Genomic DNA, 18,890 nt, shown 5'->3' with positions numbered 1-18,890 from the left:
CTTGTACCTTACTAAGTAGACTTTTGCGCAATAAACTGCTTCCACCAGGAATGCCAGCGTAGCTCGGTAGGAGAAGTCAAAAATCATGTGGTCATACCTGTAGATGTCATTTGATAAAATTCAGTACATTTTCCCAACAGGAAACACTGAATAAGATAGGACTAGAAAGAAACTACCTAACATTTTAAAGACTGGCTACTGAAAACAATACAAAAAAATAGTATCTATTTTTATTTTAAAAATTCAGAAAAGTACAAAGAAAACCATTCATATTCCCATAACCTAGAACTAATAAAACATTTGCTCATTGTTTTTTTTTTTTTTTAAGAACAGTCGGAGAAGGCAATGGCACCCCACTCCAGTACTCTTGCCTGGAAAATCCCATGGCCGGGGGAGCCTGGTAGGCTGCAGTCCATGGGGTCGCTACGAGTCGGACACGACTGAGCAACTTCACTTTCACTTTTCACTTTTGTGCACTGGAGAAGGAAATGGCAACCCACTCCAGTGTTCTTGCCTGGAGAATCCCAGGGACAGCGGAGCCTGGTGGGCTGCCGTCTATGGGGTCGCACAGAGTCGGACACGACTGAAGCTACTTAGCAGCAGCAGCAGCAGCATTCTACTGCAAAATCATATTTGTTAAGATTCAAACAATGTAGAAAAGCACAACTACACAGTTTTTGGTTTTTTAACCACCAACCAGAAAAATCATCATTAATGCTAGGTAAACATGTTCCCAAGTACCTTTCAATACGGGCTTCCATGATGGCTCAGGTGGTAAAGCATCTCCCCGCAATGCGGGAGACCCAGGTTCAATTCCTGGGTCAGGAAGATCCCCTGGAGAAGGAAATGGTAACCCACTCCAGTACTCTCGCCTAAAAAATTCCATGGACAGAGGAGACTGGTGGGCTACAGTCCATGGGGTCACAAAGAGTCGGACACGACTGAGTGACTTAACACACACACCTTTCAATACATATTTACAGTAGAGATACTTACATAAGTGAGAATTTAATTTTACTTAAATTTACACCTATTGAATGAGGAATATAGGCCTTTCCTTGTAATATCTTCATCTGGTTTGGGTATTAAGGTAATACTGGCTTTGCAAAATGAATTGGGAAGTGTTTCCTACTTCCTGTTTTTTAAGGAGTTTGTATGGGATTGGTTTTTACTTGTAAAATGTATTATAGAATTCATCAGTGAAGCCTCTTGGGCGTGGGGTTTTCTTTTCGGCAAGTTTTTGTGTTTTTTTTTAAACAGGCACGCAGTGTTATTGTTACAGAACCGTTGAATACAACTTACAAACAAGCCAAGACGGCGTTTCGGGGAGATGCAGGAGGTCACGGAGGCCTTGAGGATCAGGGCGGCGCCTCCCGGGCTCGGTCCTGGAGCGGGCTCAGGCCGCCACCGAAGGGGCTGGGCTGGCGGAGGGTTGGCTGCTTGTGGAGGCCTCGGGGCTTCACCAGCAGCTCCTGGATTAAGTCCTCTGTGGGGTTCGTGCACGACTTTAGAAGATCCCTGGATGTTCCGGCTTCTCGCCTCTTCCCTCTCTAGTTTCAACAATTCACGATGTTGACCTCATTGTCTGCCTCCCTGCGCTGTACAACTCCTCCAAGCGCCTGTCAATCCACTTCTCCACGTCCAGGCTTAGCTGCAGCTCCAGCCGGTCACACTTGACGGTGACGCGCACGCGTCGCTTTTGCAGCGACCCCCTGCCCCCGGAGCTGCCCCCCGAACCCCGCCCGCGATGGAGACTGCAGCTTGCTCAGCATCCGCTCGCCCAGCCGCTGAACTGCCAGGAGGTCCCGGCCCGGCCCCCGCGCCGCGCTGTGCGCTTTCGCCTAGCGCCCAGAGCAACTCATACGGGTCGTGGCCTTTGGGGGCAAGTTTTAAACTACAAATTCAATTTTTGAAATTCATAAAGGGCTATCCAAACCTCCTGTTTCTTTCTGTGCCAGCTTAGGTAGTTTTTTTCTTTGAGAGAACTGGTCCTTTTCATGTAGACTGCCCAAGTTCTTGGCATAAGGTTAATTGTAATACTTGATTCCCTTAACTATCCTTTTAGTATTTGTAGAGACTCTTGTGATGTCCCCACCTTCATTCCTAATATTAATACTTTATGTCTTCTTCTTTTTTTTTTTCCTTTGTCAGTTTAGCCAAAAGCTTATCAATTTTGCTGACATTTTAAAAGAACCAGTTTTTGGTTTCATTGATTTTTCACTATTGTTGGCCTATGTTCTGTTTCATTAATTATTGCACTTGTCTTTATGATTTCCTGCCTCACTTACTTTATGTTCCAATTTGTACTTTGTTATATAATTTCTTGAGGTAGGGTCACAGGTCATTGGCTTTAGATTTTTCCTCTTTCTAATATAAGCATTTAAAGTTGTGAATTTTCCTCTTATTTAGCTGCATCTCACAAAATATTAGGGCTTTCCAGGTGGCGCTAGTGGTAAAGAACCCACTTCGCAATGCAGGAGACCTAAGAGACGTGGATTCAGTCCCTGGATGGGGAAGATCCCTGGAGGGGGACATAGCAACCCACTCCAGTATTCTTGCCTGTAAAATTCCATGGACAGAGGAGCCAGGCAGGCTACAGTCCATGGGGTCTCAAAGAATCAGACAGGACTGAGCAACTTAGCACCATATTGTAATTTTAATGTTATTTTATAAAAGATTAAAATATTTTTCAATTTCCCATGTGATTTTTTTTTTTTTTTGGCTCATGGATTATATAGAAGTGTTTTTTCATTTCCAAATATTTCAGGTTTTTCTAGTTACTGTTACTGAGCTCTGATTTAATTCCACTGTGGCAGAGAATATAGTCTGTATAATTTCAATCCTTTTAATTTTATTGCTTAGTGCCTGGTGTATTACATATACTCGAAGTAAGTAGTCAGCCATTTTGTGATGCAATGTCCTGAAAATATCAATTAAGTCAAAGTGTAATAGTGTGGTTCAGATCCTCTATATCTGTTGATTTTATGTCTGGTTCTACGAATTGGTGAGGGAAGGGTGTTAAAACCTCCAATTATGTATGAAGCAGTGTCAGTTCTCCCTTTGCTTAATTTTTTTTATGGTAGAAAAGGCAGAAAAGGGAATGAATACCAGATGGAACACATTGAAAGCAAAGGGCAATACAGTAGACTTAAATCCAAACATGTCAGTTATCACCTAAATACAAAAGGATCAAATTCTATAATTAAAGATAGAGATTTCTGATTAGTTTGTTTAAATGACCCAACTTTATATATATGAGACACACTTTAAATATAAGAACACAGATAAGTTGAAAGTAAAAGGATAGAAAGAGATACATCACACAAATAGTAAGAAACAGTAAGCACAGAAAGCTGGAGTGGTTATATTCATATTTAAGACAAGGAGAACTCTCAGAGATAAACAGAGACATTTTATAATAATGGTGAATTCATCAAGAGACAGGGCTTCCCAGGTGGAGCTAGTGGTAAAGAATATGCCTGCCAAAGGAGGAGACATAAGAGACAAAAGTTCGACCCCTGGGTCAGGAAGATCTCCTGGAGGAGTAAATGGTACCCTACTCCAGTATTCTTGCCTGAAAAATCCCATGGACAGAGAGGCCTGGCAGGCTACAGTCCAAGGGGTCACAAAGAGTTAGACCCAACTCGAGAGTCCAAGCAAACAGTACAAACATCTAGAGACAATTATAAATGTGTATGTGCCCAATATCACAGCTTTAAAATCCATGAAACAATATTTGACGGAACTAAAAGAAGAAAGAGACAAACCAACAGTCACAGTTGGAGATTTTAACTTTCCTTTCAATACCTTAAGAAGAGCAAGACAAAAAATTAGTAAGGATACGGAGTTCGAATCTATAGTATTAATCTTTTTGATCTAAATGTCATATACAGAATATGATACCTAACAACTGCAGAGTGAAATTTATTTGCAAGCACACATGAAACTAAGAGTATATTTGTTGTTCAGTCACTAATTCATGTCTGACTCTTTGTGACCCCATGGACTGCAGCATGCCAGGCTCCCCTGTCCTTCACTGTTACTCAGAGTTTGCTCAAACTCATGTCCATTGAGTCACTGATCCTATCTGACCATCTCATCCTCTGTCGCCCACCCCCACCCCCCATCCTCCTACCCTCAACCTTTCCCAGCATCAGGGTTTTTTCCAATGAGTAAGCTCTTCAGATCAGGTGGCCAAAGTATTGGAGCTTCAGCTTCAGCATCAGTCCTTCCAGTGAGTATTCAGGGCTGATTTTCTTTAGGATTGACTGGTTTGATCTCCTTGCAGGCAAGGGACTCTCAAGAGTCTTCTCCAACACCACAGCTCAAAAGCATCAATTCTTCAGCACTCAGCCTTCTTTATGGTTCAGCTTTCACATCTCTACATGACTACTGGAAAACCATAGCTTTGATTAGATGGACCTTTGTTGGCAAAGTGATGTCTCTGCTTTTTAATATGCTGTCTAGGCTTGTCATAGCTTTCCTTCCAAGGAGCAAATGTCTTTTAATTTCATGGCAGCAGTTAGTGTTCAGAGTGGTTTTGGAGCCCAAGAAAATAAAGTCTATTAAAGCTTCCACTTTTCCCCTTCTAATTGCCACAAAGTGATGGAACTAGACATCATGATCTTAGTTTTTTGAATGTTGAGTTTTAAGCCAGCTTTTTCACTCTCCTCTTTCACCCTTATCAAGAGGCTCTTTAGTTCCTCTTGTCTTTCTGCTGTTAGAGTAGTATCATCTGAACATCTAAGGTTGCTGATATTTCTCCTGGCAATCAGCGTATCATTCATCCAGGCTGGCATTTCACATGATGTACTCTGCATGTAAGTTAAATAAGCAGGCTGCCAATATACAGCCTTGTCTTACTCCTTTCCCAATTTTGAGCCAGTCAGTTGTTCCATGTCCAGTTCTAACTGTTGCTTCTTGACCTGCATACAGGTTTCTCAGGGGACAGGTAAGGTGGTCTAGTATTCTCATCTCTTTGAGAATTTTCCACAGTTTGTTGTCAATTAAGCAGAAGTAGATGTTTTTCTGGAATTCCCTTGCTTTCTCTATGATCCAACGAATATGGGCAATTTGATTTCTGGTTCCTCTGCGTTTTCTAAACCCAGCTTGTACATCCTGAAGTTCTCAGTTCACATACTGCTGAAGCCTAGCTTGAAGGATTTTGGGCATAACCTTACATATGAAATGAGCACAATCGTATGGCAGTTTAACATTCTTTGACATTGCCCTTCTTTAAGATTGGAATGAAAGACAGAGTATGTGCTGGACCATAAAACAGCATTTATCTGAGGACTGAAATTATACAAAAGATGTTCTCCAACCACAATGGAATCAAATTAAAAAATCCATAATGAACAAATTGAAAATTTCCAACTATTTAAAAATTAAATAGAAAACTATAAATAATCAATGGATCAAAGAGAAAGTCACAATGGAAAATAGAACAGTTTTTAACTGACAAATAAAGAAACCATAACATATTGAACATAAACCTGACATTGTTGTTGTTCACTCAGTCGTGTCCATCTCTTTGCGACCCCATGGACTACAGTGCGCCAGGCTTCCCTGACCTTCACTATCTCCCAGAGTTTGCTGAGTCCATTGAGTTGATGATGCCATCCAACCGTTCATCCACTGTCACCCAGTTTTCCTCCTGCCCTCAATTCCTTTCCTTTCCTTTCCTGACCTCTTTCCCAGCTGACATAAGAATAAATAAAATACAGGAATAGTCATAGGTGTTAGTGAAGTTAAATTAATAGTTAATAACTTTTCCACAAAGAAAACTCTAAACGCAGATGATTTAATTTCTACCAAACATCAAAGGAAGATATAATACAAACCAAACACAAACTCTTTCAAAAACAGAGGAAAATGAAACTCGTCCCTCATTTAAGAGGACAGGATAATCCTGATATCACAAATTGACAGGGGAAGAAAATTACAAGAATGGAATATTTCAGACCTATGTTGCTCATGAATACAGATGCCAACATTCTATTAGCAAAACATTAGCAAATCATATAATTCTAATAAATTAGAAGGATAATATCTAATGATAAACAGGTTTTATCCTAGGCATGCAGAGTCAAATGTATACATCCATTTAATTAATATCCACAAATCAATCACCGTAGTTTGCTGCATTTACTGAAAAAAAAGGGAGGGGACTGTATAATCATCTCCATAGATTCAGAAAAAGCACTTACTCAAATTTAACATCAAATTCAGCCAACTAAAAAAAGAAGTTTCTTAATCTGATGAAGCACATCCTTAAAAAATTACATTTAAATCACACACAATGATAAAATATTGAATGCTTGAACATCAGGAACAAAACAAGAATTTTACTCTTGTTCTATTCAGCATTGTACTGGAAGCCCTAGCCATTCCAAAAAGGCAATGAAAAGAAACTAGAGATATAAAGATTGGACAGGAAGACATAAAAATGTGCTAATTGGCAGATGGCATGATTATATTTGTGTAGTATGTAAAAGAATCTACAAACTAATAAGTTGACTTGGTGAATACAATTTCAAAATACAAAAAAAATCTATTGTATTTCTACCTGCTGGTCACAAAGTACTAGAAAATAAAATTTAAAAATCAACACCACTTACCATAGCAACAAAAATATTTAAAACCTACGAAAGTCTCCTTAAAAATTATGCAAGTTCTCTGAAAGTTACAGATATTGTCCTAAACAAATGAATTAACAAAACCAACCCACAAACTACAGAAGACCTTACCAAATGAATGGATGTAACATGGTCATATGTTCATGACTGGAAAATTCAGTCATGAACTGTGAACTTCCAGATGTTCAAGCTGGTTTTAGAAAAGGCAGAGGAACCAGAGATCAAATTGCGAATATCCACTGGATCATCGAAAAAGCAAGAGAGTTCCACAAAAACATCTATTTCTGCCTTATTGACTATGCCAAAGCCTTTGACTGTGTGGATCACAATAACTGTGGAAAATTCTGAAAGAGATGGGAATACCAGACCACCTGACTTGCCTCTTAAGAAATCTGTATGCAGGTCAGGAAGCAACAGTCAGAACTGGACATGGAACAACAGACTGGTTCCAAATAGGAAAAGGAGTACATCAAGGCTGTATATTGTCACCATGCTTATTTAACTTATATGCAGTGTACATCATGAGAAATGCTGGGCTGGATGAAGCTAAAGCTGGAATCAAGATTGCCAGGAGAAATATCAATAACCTCAGATATGCAGATGACACCACCCTTATGGCAGAAAGCGAAGAACTAAAGAGCCTCTTGATAAAAGTGAAAGAGGAGAGTGAAAAAGTTGGCTTAAAGCTCAACATTCAGAAAACTAAGATCATGTCATCTGGTCCCATCACTTCACGGGAGATAGATGGGGAAACAGTGGAAACTGGCTGACTTTATTTTGGGGGGCTCCAAATCACTGCAGATGGTGACTGCAGCCATGAAATTAAAAGACGCTTACTCCTTGGCAGGAAAGTTATGACCAGCCTAGATAGCATGTTAAAAAGCAGCGCATTACTTTGCCAACAAAGGTCCGTCTAGTCAAGGCTATGGTTTTTCCAGTAGTCATGTATGGATGTGTGAGTTGGACTATAAAGAAAGCTGAGCACCAAAGAATTGATGCTTTTGAAGTGTGGTGTTGGAGAAGACTCTTGAGAGTCCCTTGGACTACAAGGAGATCCAACTAGTCCATCCTAAAGGAGATCAGTCCTGGGTGTTCATTGGAAGGACTGATGTTGAAGCTGAAACTCCAATACTTTGGCCACCTCATGTAAAGAGCTGACTCATTTGAAAAGACCCTGATGCTGGGGAAGATTGAAGGCAGGAAGAGAAGCGGATGACAGATGATGAGATGGTTGGATGGCATCATCGACTCAATGGACATGAGTCTGAGTAAACTCCGGGAGTTGGTGATGGACAGGGAGGCCTGGTGTGCTGCAGTCCATGGGGTCACAAAGAGTCAGACACGACTGAGCGGCTGAACTGAACTGAGGCAAAATTTGAAAACAGGTCATGATCTCTTCCCTCTAGTGTTAAGCCCTGTATAATCTGATCTGCCCCGCTTGAGTGAGAACAAGACCAGTGACATGATTTTAGCCAACAGAACATGGAAAAGGTGACAGGCTATCACTCTTGTGATTATGCTATGATAAATATAGGCAGTCCTCACTTTGCACAGGAGTGTAGGACAAGTTGAAACTGTTCAAAGTGACTTTAATAATCTTAGTCTTAATAATAATCTTAATCTTAATAACCTTAATAATCTTAAGGGGAAAAATTGTGATTATTCTGTGTGTGACCTTTAAAAATGTTTGAGAGGGGACTTCTGTGGTGGCTCAGTGGTAAAGAATCCACCTGCCAAGGCAGGAGACACAGGTTCAATACCTGGTCCAGGAAGATCCCACATGTTGCAGAGCAACTAAGCTGGTACAACACAGCTATTGCACCCATCGAAATTATTCAAGCCCACAAGCCTAAAGCCTGTGCTCCACAACAAGAGAGCCCACTGCAATGAGCCTGTGTACCATAAGAAGAGAGCCCACTGCAATGAGCCTGTGTACCATAAGAAGAGTATAGCCCTTGCTCACTGCAACTAGAGAAAGCCTGCAAACAACAATGAAGAGCCAGCGCAGTCAACAATAAATAACTAAATCTGGAAAAGACATAACAGCATAGACATATTATTTTAAAAAGAAGTTTGACAAAACATTAAATCATTAAAAATTAAAATCTGAAAGTGTTAGTTGCTCAGTTGTGTCAGACTCTGCAACCCCATGGATTGCAGCCCTCCAGGCACTTCTGACCATGGATTTCTCCAGGCAAGAGAACTAGAGTGGGTAGCCATTCCCTTCTCCAGGGGATCTTCCCCATCCAGGGATTGAGCCCAGGTCTCTTGCTCTGCAAGTGGATTCTTCACTGTCTGAGCCACCAGGGAAGCCCCAGCTCTTCCATACTGTTAATTAGAAATATGTCAGGAAATGAGAAAAATAGTAAAACTAATATTTATTTAGAACATTGTAATTTAAAATAGCAGAAACATTGCCAGTATCTACTAAGACTAAAAATTCACATATCCTATTACCAAGCAATTTCACACAAGACCAAGAGAATATATGTCTACCTGAAATATTTAGGTTGGTGCAAAAGTAGTTTTGATTTTTGCATTATTGAACTTTGCTGTTTGATATCAGAATACATTCTTAAATAAATGTGGTTATGCTATGTATCATTTCAAAGTGCATTTCTCACTTTTGCTAATTTATTTTTTGCTAATGATTTATTATTTGATGTTTACTTTATATTTATTTTACTAGGAAAATGTTAGACAAAAAAGCAAATTTGAGCACTTTTCTTGTATTCGAGTTCAAAATGGGTCATAAAGCAACAGAGACACCTCACAACATCAACAACATGTTTGGCCCAGGAACTGCTAACGAATGAACAGTGCAGTCAGTGGTGGTTCAAGAAGCTTTGCAAAGCAGACCAGAGTCTTGAAGATGAGGAGTGCAGTGGCCGGCCATTGGAAGCTGACAATGGCCAATTGAGAGGATCAGCAAAGCTGATTCTCTTACAACTACATGAGAATTTGCCAAAGAACTCAACATCAACCATTCTATGGTTGTTCAGCATTTGAAGAAAATTAGAAAGGTGAAAAAGCTTGATAAGTGGGAGCCTCATGTACCAACTGCAAATCAAAAAATATCGTTCTGAAGTGTCATCTTCTCTTATTATACAAAGCAACAATGAACCATTTCTCCATTGGATAGTGATGTGCAATGAAAAGTGGATTGTATTCAACAACCGGCAATGACCAGCTCAGTGGTTGGGCTGAGAAGAAGCTCCAAAACACTTCCCAAAGACAAGCTTGCACCAAAAAAAAGGTCATGGTCGTTATTTGGTGGCATGATGCCTATCTGATCCATTATAGCTTTTTGAATCTTGGCAAAACTATTACATCTGAGAAGTATGCTGAATTGCTAATCCTGTTCGTGATGTCAGCTATCTTGCTATTCACACTGTCTACACTGTTCGCTGAACCCAGGGTAGGTAAGGTTCAAGCTAAGAGGCTGGAAGAAAACACGAGGAGCTGTAGGAACTGCAGGCATGTTTATCCTCCCCTGGCTGGCACAGCAGCCATAACACAGCCTCTCTCCTGGCTGATGCAGCAGCTGTAGCAGCAGCCACCACATAACCATAACACAGCCTTAACATAACCATGATGCCACCCCAATGTAGCTCCAATGCAACAGCAAAGCCTTACCAGATGGTGCCCATATAGGCGTACCGCACAAAGTAGCCCACAACCAAGGAAGCACATGCACAGTGCCTTAAGCGATCTCAGCTGTTACACAACTATGCAAAGTCATTGTTCACAGAACACGGGCCAAGTGGGCATGCGAGCATGGAGCAAGAATGCCTGACTGGCACCATCTTGTTAATTTCCCCACATATGCTCAACAAGTTGATGAGATGCACTGAAAACTGCAGTGCCTGCAGCCAGCATTAGTCAACAGAAAGGGCCCAATTCTTCTCCACAACAACACTCAACCAAATGTCACCCAACCAATGCTTCAAAAGTTGAACCAATTGGGCTACAAAGTTTTGCCTTATTGGCCAAACTTATTGCCTTATTGGCCTGACCTCTTACCAATCAACTACCACTCCCTCATCTCAACAACTTTTTCAGGCAAAATGCTTCCACAACCAGTGGGAGGCAGAAAATGCTTTCCAAGATTCATCAAATCCTGAAACATGGATTTTTATGCTACAGGAATGAACAAACTTATTTCTTGTTGGTAACATTGTGTTGATTGTAATATTTCCTATTTTGATTAATAAAGATGTGTCTGGGCCTAGTTATAATGATTCAAAATTCACAGTCCAAAACCACAATTATTTTTTCACCAATCTAATACAAGTGTAAGAATTTTCATACTAGTTTTATTTATAATAATAGAAAACTCTTTAAAAATCTACTAAATTTCTACCTTCAGAAAAATGGATCAATAAATTGTAGCATGTGCTCAGTCGTGTCTGACTCTTTGGAATCCAAAGGACTGTAGCCCACCAGGCTCCTCTGAGTATAGAATTTTCCAGGCAAGAATACTGGAGTGGGTTACTATTTCTGTCTCCAGGGGATCTTCCCCACCAAGGGATCAAATCTTTATCTCTTGCAATGGCAGGTGGATTCTTTACCACTAGCGCCACCTGGGAAGCCCAAATTGTACTACATCCATACAATGGACTTAAAAGGCATTTAAAAAAATATCACACATGCAATAACACAGATTAATATTTAATATCTAAAACATTAAGTTGACCAAAAAAGCTGGACACAAAAGTATATATACCATTGGGGTACTGTTGAATTTGATTTATATGAAGGTCAAGTACAGGTACATCTACCAATGTTATTAGAAATCAGAAGAGTAGTTACCTCTGGATATGGGTGTTAACTGGGAAGAAGCATGTGGAAAATTTCTGGAGTGATAAAGATGTTCCATATCTGAATCTGGTGATAACACTGATGTATAATTGGTAAAGGTTTGTTAAACTGTACCTTTAAGATTTGTGTATTTTGCTACATGTAAATTATGTTTAATAAAAATGTATAAAATTGAGAGAATGCTTATAAATCTTTCAGTACAGTGCTTTGCATACAGTATGACTTAAATAAATGTTAGCAATTTGTTATTTTAAAAACTTGTTGGATGCAGTTGTAGCTGTACCTAGAGGGAAATCTATAGCTCTAAACACATATAAGAGAAAAGAGGCTGAAATTAAATTATCTTAACTTCTATCTCAAGAAGTTAGCTAAAAGGAAAAAAACTGAGCAGAATAAACCCAAAGAAAGTAGAATAATAGAAATAATAAAGACAGAAGCAGGATGATTTGACATCCAATAAAGAAAATAATTGGGAAAAAAAAGAAAATAATTGAAGTCAAAAATTGATTATTAAAAAGATTAATAAATTTGATAAATCCCTAACAAGACTGATTAAGGGAACAAAAAGAGAAAACAAAAAGTAGCTAACAAGAATTTAAACGGAACATTATTATAGATCCTACAGACATTTAAAAAACAACATTATAACCAGTTCTATGCTAATACATTTGAAAATTTAGGTTAAGCTGAAAAAATTCCTTGAAAACCATATCACAATTAGTTTTGAAAACACAACTAATTAAGAAAAGAGGTGGCAAAGAATCCACCTGCAATGCAGGAGACCCTGGTTCAATTCCTGGGTCAGGAAGATCACCTGGAGAAGGAATAGGCTACCCACTCCAGTATTCTTGGACTTCCCTGGTGGCTCAGATGGTAAGGAATCTGCCTGAAATGCGGGAGATCTGGGTTTGATCCCTGGGTTGGGGAGATCTCCTGGTGGAGGGCATAGCAACCCACTCCAGTATTCTTCTCTGGAGAATCCCATGGACAGAGGAGCCTGGCAGGCTGCAGGGATCACAAAGAGTTGGACATGACTGAGTGACTAATCACACAGCACATAATTATTAAGGCAGTTTATGTGAAAAATTGAAGCTGAAGTCCTGGAGATAGAACTGCAGCCAATGTGGAGGTGTGTAGTTAGACAGCCTGCTAGTTTTCCAGAAAGGCAGTGAGGACAGAAGGGACTGCCATCTCTCACTTAGCCCCTGTTTCTGCAGAGCCAGGTTTGCACCTTGGTCAGCACTGGCATGCATTACATGGAGGTGATTGCAGCAGCAGTGACAGACCTCCAAGTGGGGTTGAGCTCCAGTGTCAGTGTGGATTACTGAGAGACTGGTGCCTTTCCATGGCAGGCACTTTGGCTACTTCTGCATCTACCAGGCCTGGGAGAGTCTGTGTCACCACAGGCAGGAACCTGAGAAGCAATCTCCAGCTGAGTAACAGGATTGGAACTGACAGAGATTCCAGATTAAAAAGAAAACCCACAAACAACATGTGAAACAGAATAATTGGTTTCCGACAACATCATGTATCAGAAGAGGCTCATTAGAGATTCTCTGCTGAAAACTGTGACTGCTGTCTGAGGTCAGGGGAGTTATTTTGCCTGATCTAGTCAAAGATAGAAGAAGCTCAAAATTATATTAGGCCCCTAAAGAGTAGGGTGGAATACAATAGGAAAAAACATATGATAGCTAGCCTACCAAGCAAGAAAAACAAAATTAGAACGTAAACTTCCTAAGGTAGGAGTTTTGTCTGCTGCATTCACTGCTGTATCTCCTGTGTTCTATATAATGCCTAGTATGTAGAACACTCTCAGTGAATACTTATTGAATGAATGAACAAAGGATTCAAAGACAAAGGTGAAATTAAACATCAGATGTAGGAGCTTGGCCTGTTTTTGGAAAATGAGAGGAATCAATTTTTCACAGGTTACAAGATAAAGGAAGGGATACTGGGCAAAAATAAAATAAAAATATTATCAAAACTTCTAGATCATGTTTCCACACTAAAAAATCCACTAGAGAAGTGGAAATTAAAACAAAATGAACAAATGGGACCTAATTAAACTTAAAAGCTTTTGCACACCAAAGGAAACTATAAACAATGTCGAAAGACAACCCTCAGAATGGGAAAAAATAATAGCAAATGAAACAACTGATGAAGGATTAATCTCTAAAATATACAAGTGGCTCATGTAGCTCAATACCAGAAAAACAAATAACCCAATCAAAAAATGAGCAGAAGACCTAAATATACATTTCTCCAAAGAAGACATAGAGATGCCTAATAAACACATAAAAGATGCTCAATTAGGGAAATGCAAATCAAAACTACAATGAGGTTTCACCTCACAACAGTCAGAATGGTCATCATCAAAAAATCTACCAACAATAAATTCTGGAGAGGGTGTGGAGAAAAGGGAACCCTCTTGCACTGTTGGTGGGAATGTAAACTGACACAGCCACTATGGATAATATAGTATGGAGATTCCTAAAAAAAAACTAAGAATAAAACTACCCTATGACCCAACAACCCCATTACTTGGCATATACCCTGAGAAAACCATAACTGAAAAAGACACATGTACCCCAGTGTTCATTGCAGCACTGTTTACAACAGTCAACACATGGAAGAAACCTAGATGTCCATCAACAGATAAATGGATAAAGAAGTTGTGGTACATATATACAATGGAATATTACTCAGCCAAAAAAAGAAACACATTTGAGTCAGTTCTAATGAGGTGGATGAACCTAGAGCTTGTTATACAGAGTGAAGTAAGTCAGAAAGAGAAAAACAAATATCATATATGCACATATATGGAATCTAGAAAAATGGTACTGATGAACCTATTTGCAGGGCAGCAATGGAGACATAGAGAACAGACTTGTGGACACAGTGGGAGAAGGAGAGGGTGGGACAAATGAAGAGAGTAGCATGGAAACATATATTACCATATGTAAAATAGATAGCCTGTGGGAATTTGCTGTATGACGTAGGGTGTTCAAACTCAGTGCTCTGTGACAACCTAGAGGAATGGGATGGGGTTCAAGGAGGTTCAAGAAAGAGGGAACATATGTATACCCATGGCTGATTCATGTTGATGTATGGCAGAAACCAATACAATATTGTAAAGCAATTATTCTCCAATTAAAAATAAATTATTAATAAAAATAAGTACAGTCAGAATTTGAATTACTAACAGGTATTAAGTGATTATCTACCACAACAGGTATAAACATCTAATACATCCCAGGAACCTACTCTTCACAATTAAAGAATGAGAGTTGCAGTTTTCCTTCATGATTGTATGGCCTAAAGGAACATTACCAACACACTTAAGGCAGATCTAATAATTCTAAAATAAGTCTATTGTCTTTGAGGACATATATGTATTTATACATTTGGAAAGATAAAACTTTTTTTTTTAATAATCACAAAGATTTATTTGGGGACTTCCCCTGTGATCCAGTGGCTAAGACTCTGCCCTCCCAATGCACGGGGCCCGTGTTCAATTCCTGGTCAGGGAACTAGATCTCACACGACACAACAAAGATTGAAGATCCCACATGCTGCAACTAAGACCTGACACAGCCAAATAAACCACAAATAATAAATACTAAAAGCAAAACAAAAAGACTTATTCCACAAATGACAACATACGAGGATTTATTTCAGGCAGGTGCTGTCAGTGGGAGGTAGAAGTTGGAGACAAGTATAAATAGAATATGGGGCTGGGGGCCTTGGACACTCTTCCTGGAGACTGGGAGAGGCCAGCCACACAATAGGCTGGATGCTGGTGAATTCAAACAAGAGATCAAGAAAGTCTCACTGCAGTGGTCACCATGACATCCTTCTTTTGCTAAAAGTAAGTCCTATTCTCACTTTTACTGGCATTTCTCTTTTCATAATTTGAGTGACAGGTCTCATGTCTACTTCTACTTTTGCAGAAAAAATCCTGAGAACTTTGTTCTCTGTGGGCCTCATTTTAAATGCATTTACCATCTGCAGAGTAACATACTATGAGTGATCAGCTACTTGGAAAACTATAACATTTTTTTCTGATTTTTCTTTTTTTGCCTGTCTGGTTCCAACAATTCTAGTGGTTGCTTCCTCTCGCATATACTTCTACCACTTTAATGAGCTTTTGGATGTTATTTTGATCTCTCTGTTTTAATAACCAACTATAAAATAATTTCAATATTTAAAATATACCTCGTGGAGATTTTGTGGGAGTGATATTGGGCAGCTTTTGAGTTTATATTATCCCCATTTGGGCGGGAGGAAAAAAGAAAGAAAAAAAGAACCAGAACTAAAACTAGCTCAGTTTAGATATCTTTGTACAAATAGAGAAAGAGAAGTGAGATAAGAAAACAAACAGATAGTACTGATCACACATGGAGTGCATGATTTTAAACTTCTTCTTCATATACCTCTGTATTGTTTGTTAAAGCAAGCATGAATCATTTTTGTAATTTCTTGAAGCTGAATGAACTAAATGTAACAAGTGAGAAACATTATGGCGTTTCCTAAAAAATTAAACATGGAATTTCCACATGATCCAGCAATTCCACCTCTGGGTATGCACCCCCAAAGAATTGAATCAGGGCCTCAGACAGATATTTGTACCCCCAAAGTTCATAGCAGCATTATCCATAATAAACAAAAGGTGAAAACAACCCAAGTCATCAATGGAAAAGATTATACAGAAAAAAAATTATACATTCTTGCTGAAATAAGTTAAACAATACAGACAAAACTAAAGTCTTCCTTGATGACTTTCCTATCTGGATACACAACTTTAAACACACGGAGTCTTACTTAATCCTCATCACCAGCCTATGATTTTTTTTTTTTTTTTTAATTTTCTTGGCTGAGCTACTCGGCATGTAGAATCTTAGTTCCCTGGCCAGGGATGGAACCCACACCCCTTGCACTGACGTGCAGAGTCTTAACCACTGGATTGCTAGGGAAATCCCACCAGCCCTTGATTTAAGTATTACTGCAATCTCCATTTTACAGATGAGGATACTGCCCTGCAGAGAAGGGAATGACTTCCTGAGAGTCAGAAAGTTCTCCCGTCTAGATTTCAACCCAGGCAAATGAATTACTGACTGTGCTCTTGTCTCTCCGTTTGTGTCAAACTCTGGCTGGGTACTGAGGACAAGGATGTAGCTGCTGCCCTCAAAGAATTCTCCCTGTGATGAGAGAGGAGATACAAAATTACTTTAGTCCCTCATGGAAATGCAAGTTAAACTGATGACACCTACAGAGCAGAGGCTGTTCCCTAAGAGAGATACTTTTTACAAGATATTAAGTTTCTTTTAAAGATGAACTTAAGTTGTATGTAGACTTTTGGGTTTTTGTTTTGTTTTTGAGTCTCAACTCAAAGGTCACCTCCTCAGAGAGCCCTTTCTAAATTACTCAGAATAAAACAGCCCTCTGTCCCATGCCATTACTCTCTCTCACAGGACTGACTGCCTTTCCTCACAGCGTTTTCTTTACCTGCTATTTTCTGCTCTTTATTTGTGTGTTTGCTGTCTGTCTTCCCCCACTAGAATGGCAGCTCTGTGAAAGCAGGGGTCTCATCCATTCTGTTTGCACTGAGCCTCCTGTGGTGAGAACAGGGTCTGGCTCTTGGTCAGTGGCTGTATTGGGTTCCAAGGGCTGCCATATCAAAGTACCACAAACTGGGTGGCTTAAATCAACAGAAATTCAGAACTTCCCTTGTGGTCCAGGGGTTAAGAAGCCTCCTGCCGGTACAGGGGACATGGGTTCCATCCCTGGCCTGGGAAGATTCCACATGCTTGGGCAGATTCCACATCCTGGCCTGGGCAGCTAAGCCCATGTACCGCAACTGCTGAGCCTGAGCTCTTAGAGCCTGTGAGCTACAACAAGAAAAGCTTGTGCACCACAACCAGAGAAAGCCTGCTCACAGCAATGATGGCCCGGTGCAGCCAAAAATAAAAAAAGTTAACTTTTAAAAGGCAAACAAAGAAATTTATTGCTTATTGGCATTTTGGCTAAGATCAAGTGTAAAAACCAGAAACTTATTCTTTCACTGTCTTGGAGACCAGCAGTCAAGGTGTTCAATCAAGGATTTCAATCAAGGTGTTGGTGGGACCGTGCTCTCTGGGAAGGCTCTGGGTTAGAACGCTTCTTTGTCTCTTCCTTCCTAGATCTGGTGGTTGCCAGCAGCCCTTGCCCTTGGTTTGTAATGTATCATTCCAGCTTCTGCTTCTGTCTTCACTTGGCCTTGCTCCCTTTGTACAGCTCCTCTGTGTCTCTGTTTCCAAATACCTCTATCAGGACACTAGTCATTGGATTTAGGGCCCACTCTAAGCCAGTATGATCATGTCTTAATGCCATCTACCAAGACCCTATTTTAAAATAAGATCCCAGTCATAGGTACCAGGGGTTAGTACGTCAACTTATTTTGGGAGGTAGGGGTGGGGACACAATTCAACCCACAATAGTAGCCAATAAATATACTGAACAAATGAGCTGGCATTCTCTGGAAAAGTGGTACAATATGGTGAACTCTCAAAGGGGTTCAGGCAAAGGCTCTGGAAGGCATTATTCCCCCCAGGTTTTGACCCAACAGAACATAAAATGTCTTCTGCTGGCTGTAGTAACCAAGTTGTGTGTGCAGTTCAAGGAAAATAATGGCTCCAATGTTCTAGATGGGGTATGGAGTTTTAGTTGCTGTATTCTCAATATTCTTCTATACTTAATTTATGAGAGTAATGTAATGCCATTATAAATAAAGTTTGGAAAAGAGAGAAAAGAAAATCAACCCTAATCCCACTTCCTTAATGTACTTTGGAGGAAATTTATGTGGAAATCATTCTGGACAGAGGGAACAGCAAGTACACAAGCCTTGAGGCATAAGCAAGCTTGGTGTGTTCAAGGAACAGAGAAGGTAATGCAGCTGTAGCCACACCCTGCCGGGTGCTCCAGATCTCATTTTGGACATCAGCTCCCAAATCAACGAACTTCCTCCTCTGGTAATCTTCCCCAAACACGCTACCTTCCACACCCCTTCCCCAAACACACTAATGTGGTAGGGAGGCTGTGGTGTGGACCTGGTGTTTTTAGAGGGGAGGGGATAATAGATACAATTGGGTACTCTCCAAGGCATTTGGAATTAGGAGGGGTAAGGGTTAAGCAGTCCCTCTGTGAAGCTCTGTGACCCTGGAAGCTGTGAGGAAGGTGCTCCACTTCAGTCAGAGGCAAAGGAGGCAGGTCAGCGACAGAGCAGCAGGGATGGAGAGCCCAGTCCTGTCAGCTAACTCCCCAGTCCATCCATCACAAAAGTCAGCCACGTTCCTGCCTCAGGTTCCAGGGGACTTCCCTGCATCCCTATCAAACATCCTCATTCCTTTAGCTCAAGCTGACCTGGGTCAACCTCTAGAGGAGTGTTTTGAGGAA

The 18,890-nt window shown here is 40.2% G+C and overlaps 2 pseudogenes; one reads left to right on the top strand and one right to left on the bottom strand.

Moving 5' to 3' along the window:
* Nucleotides 1–1,358: 1,358 nt before the first annotated feature.
* Nucleotides 1,359–2,345, bottom strand: LOC145539566 (protein phosphatase 1 regulatory subunit 14A pseudogene; annotated as a pseudogene).
* Nucleotides 2,346–9,331: 6,986 nt separating this feature from the next.
* On the top strand, nt 9,332–10,849 carry LOC145537939 (histone-lysine N-methyltransferase SETMAR-like; annotated as a pseudogene).
* The last annotated feature ends 8,041 nt before the right edge of the window (nt 10,850–18,890 follow it).

The sequence above is a fragment of the Giraffa tippelskirchi genome, chromosome 2 (genome assembly GCF_054371585.1).
Source record: "Giraffa tippelskirchi isolate mGirTip1 chromosome 2, T2T-mGirTip1v1.2.pri, whole genome shotgun sequence".
NCBI classification, from domain to species: domain Eukaryota; kingdom Metazoa; phylum Chordata; class Mammalia; order Artiodactyla; family Giraffidae; genus Giraffa; species Giraffa tippelskirchi.
Note: the sequence above shows the minus strand (reverse complement) of the source record. Positions and strands in the feature narration are given on the sequence as shown.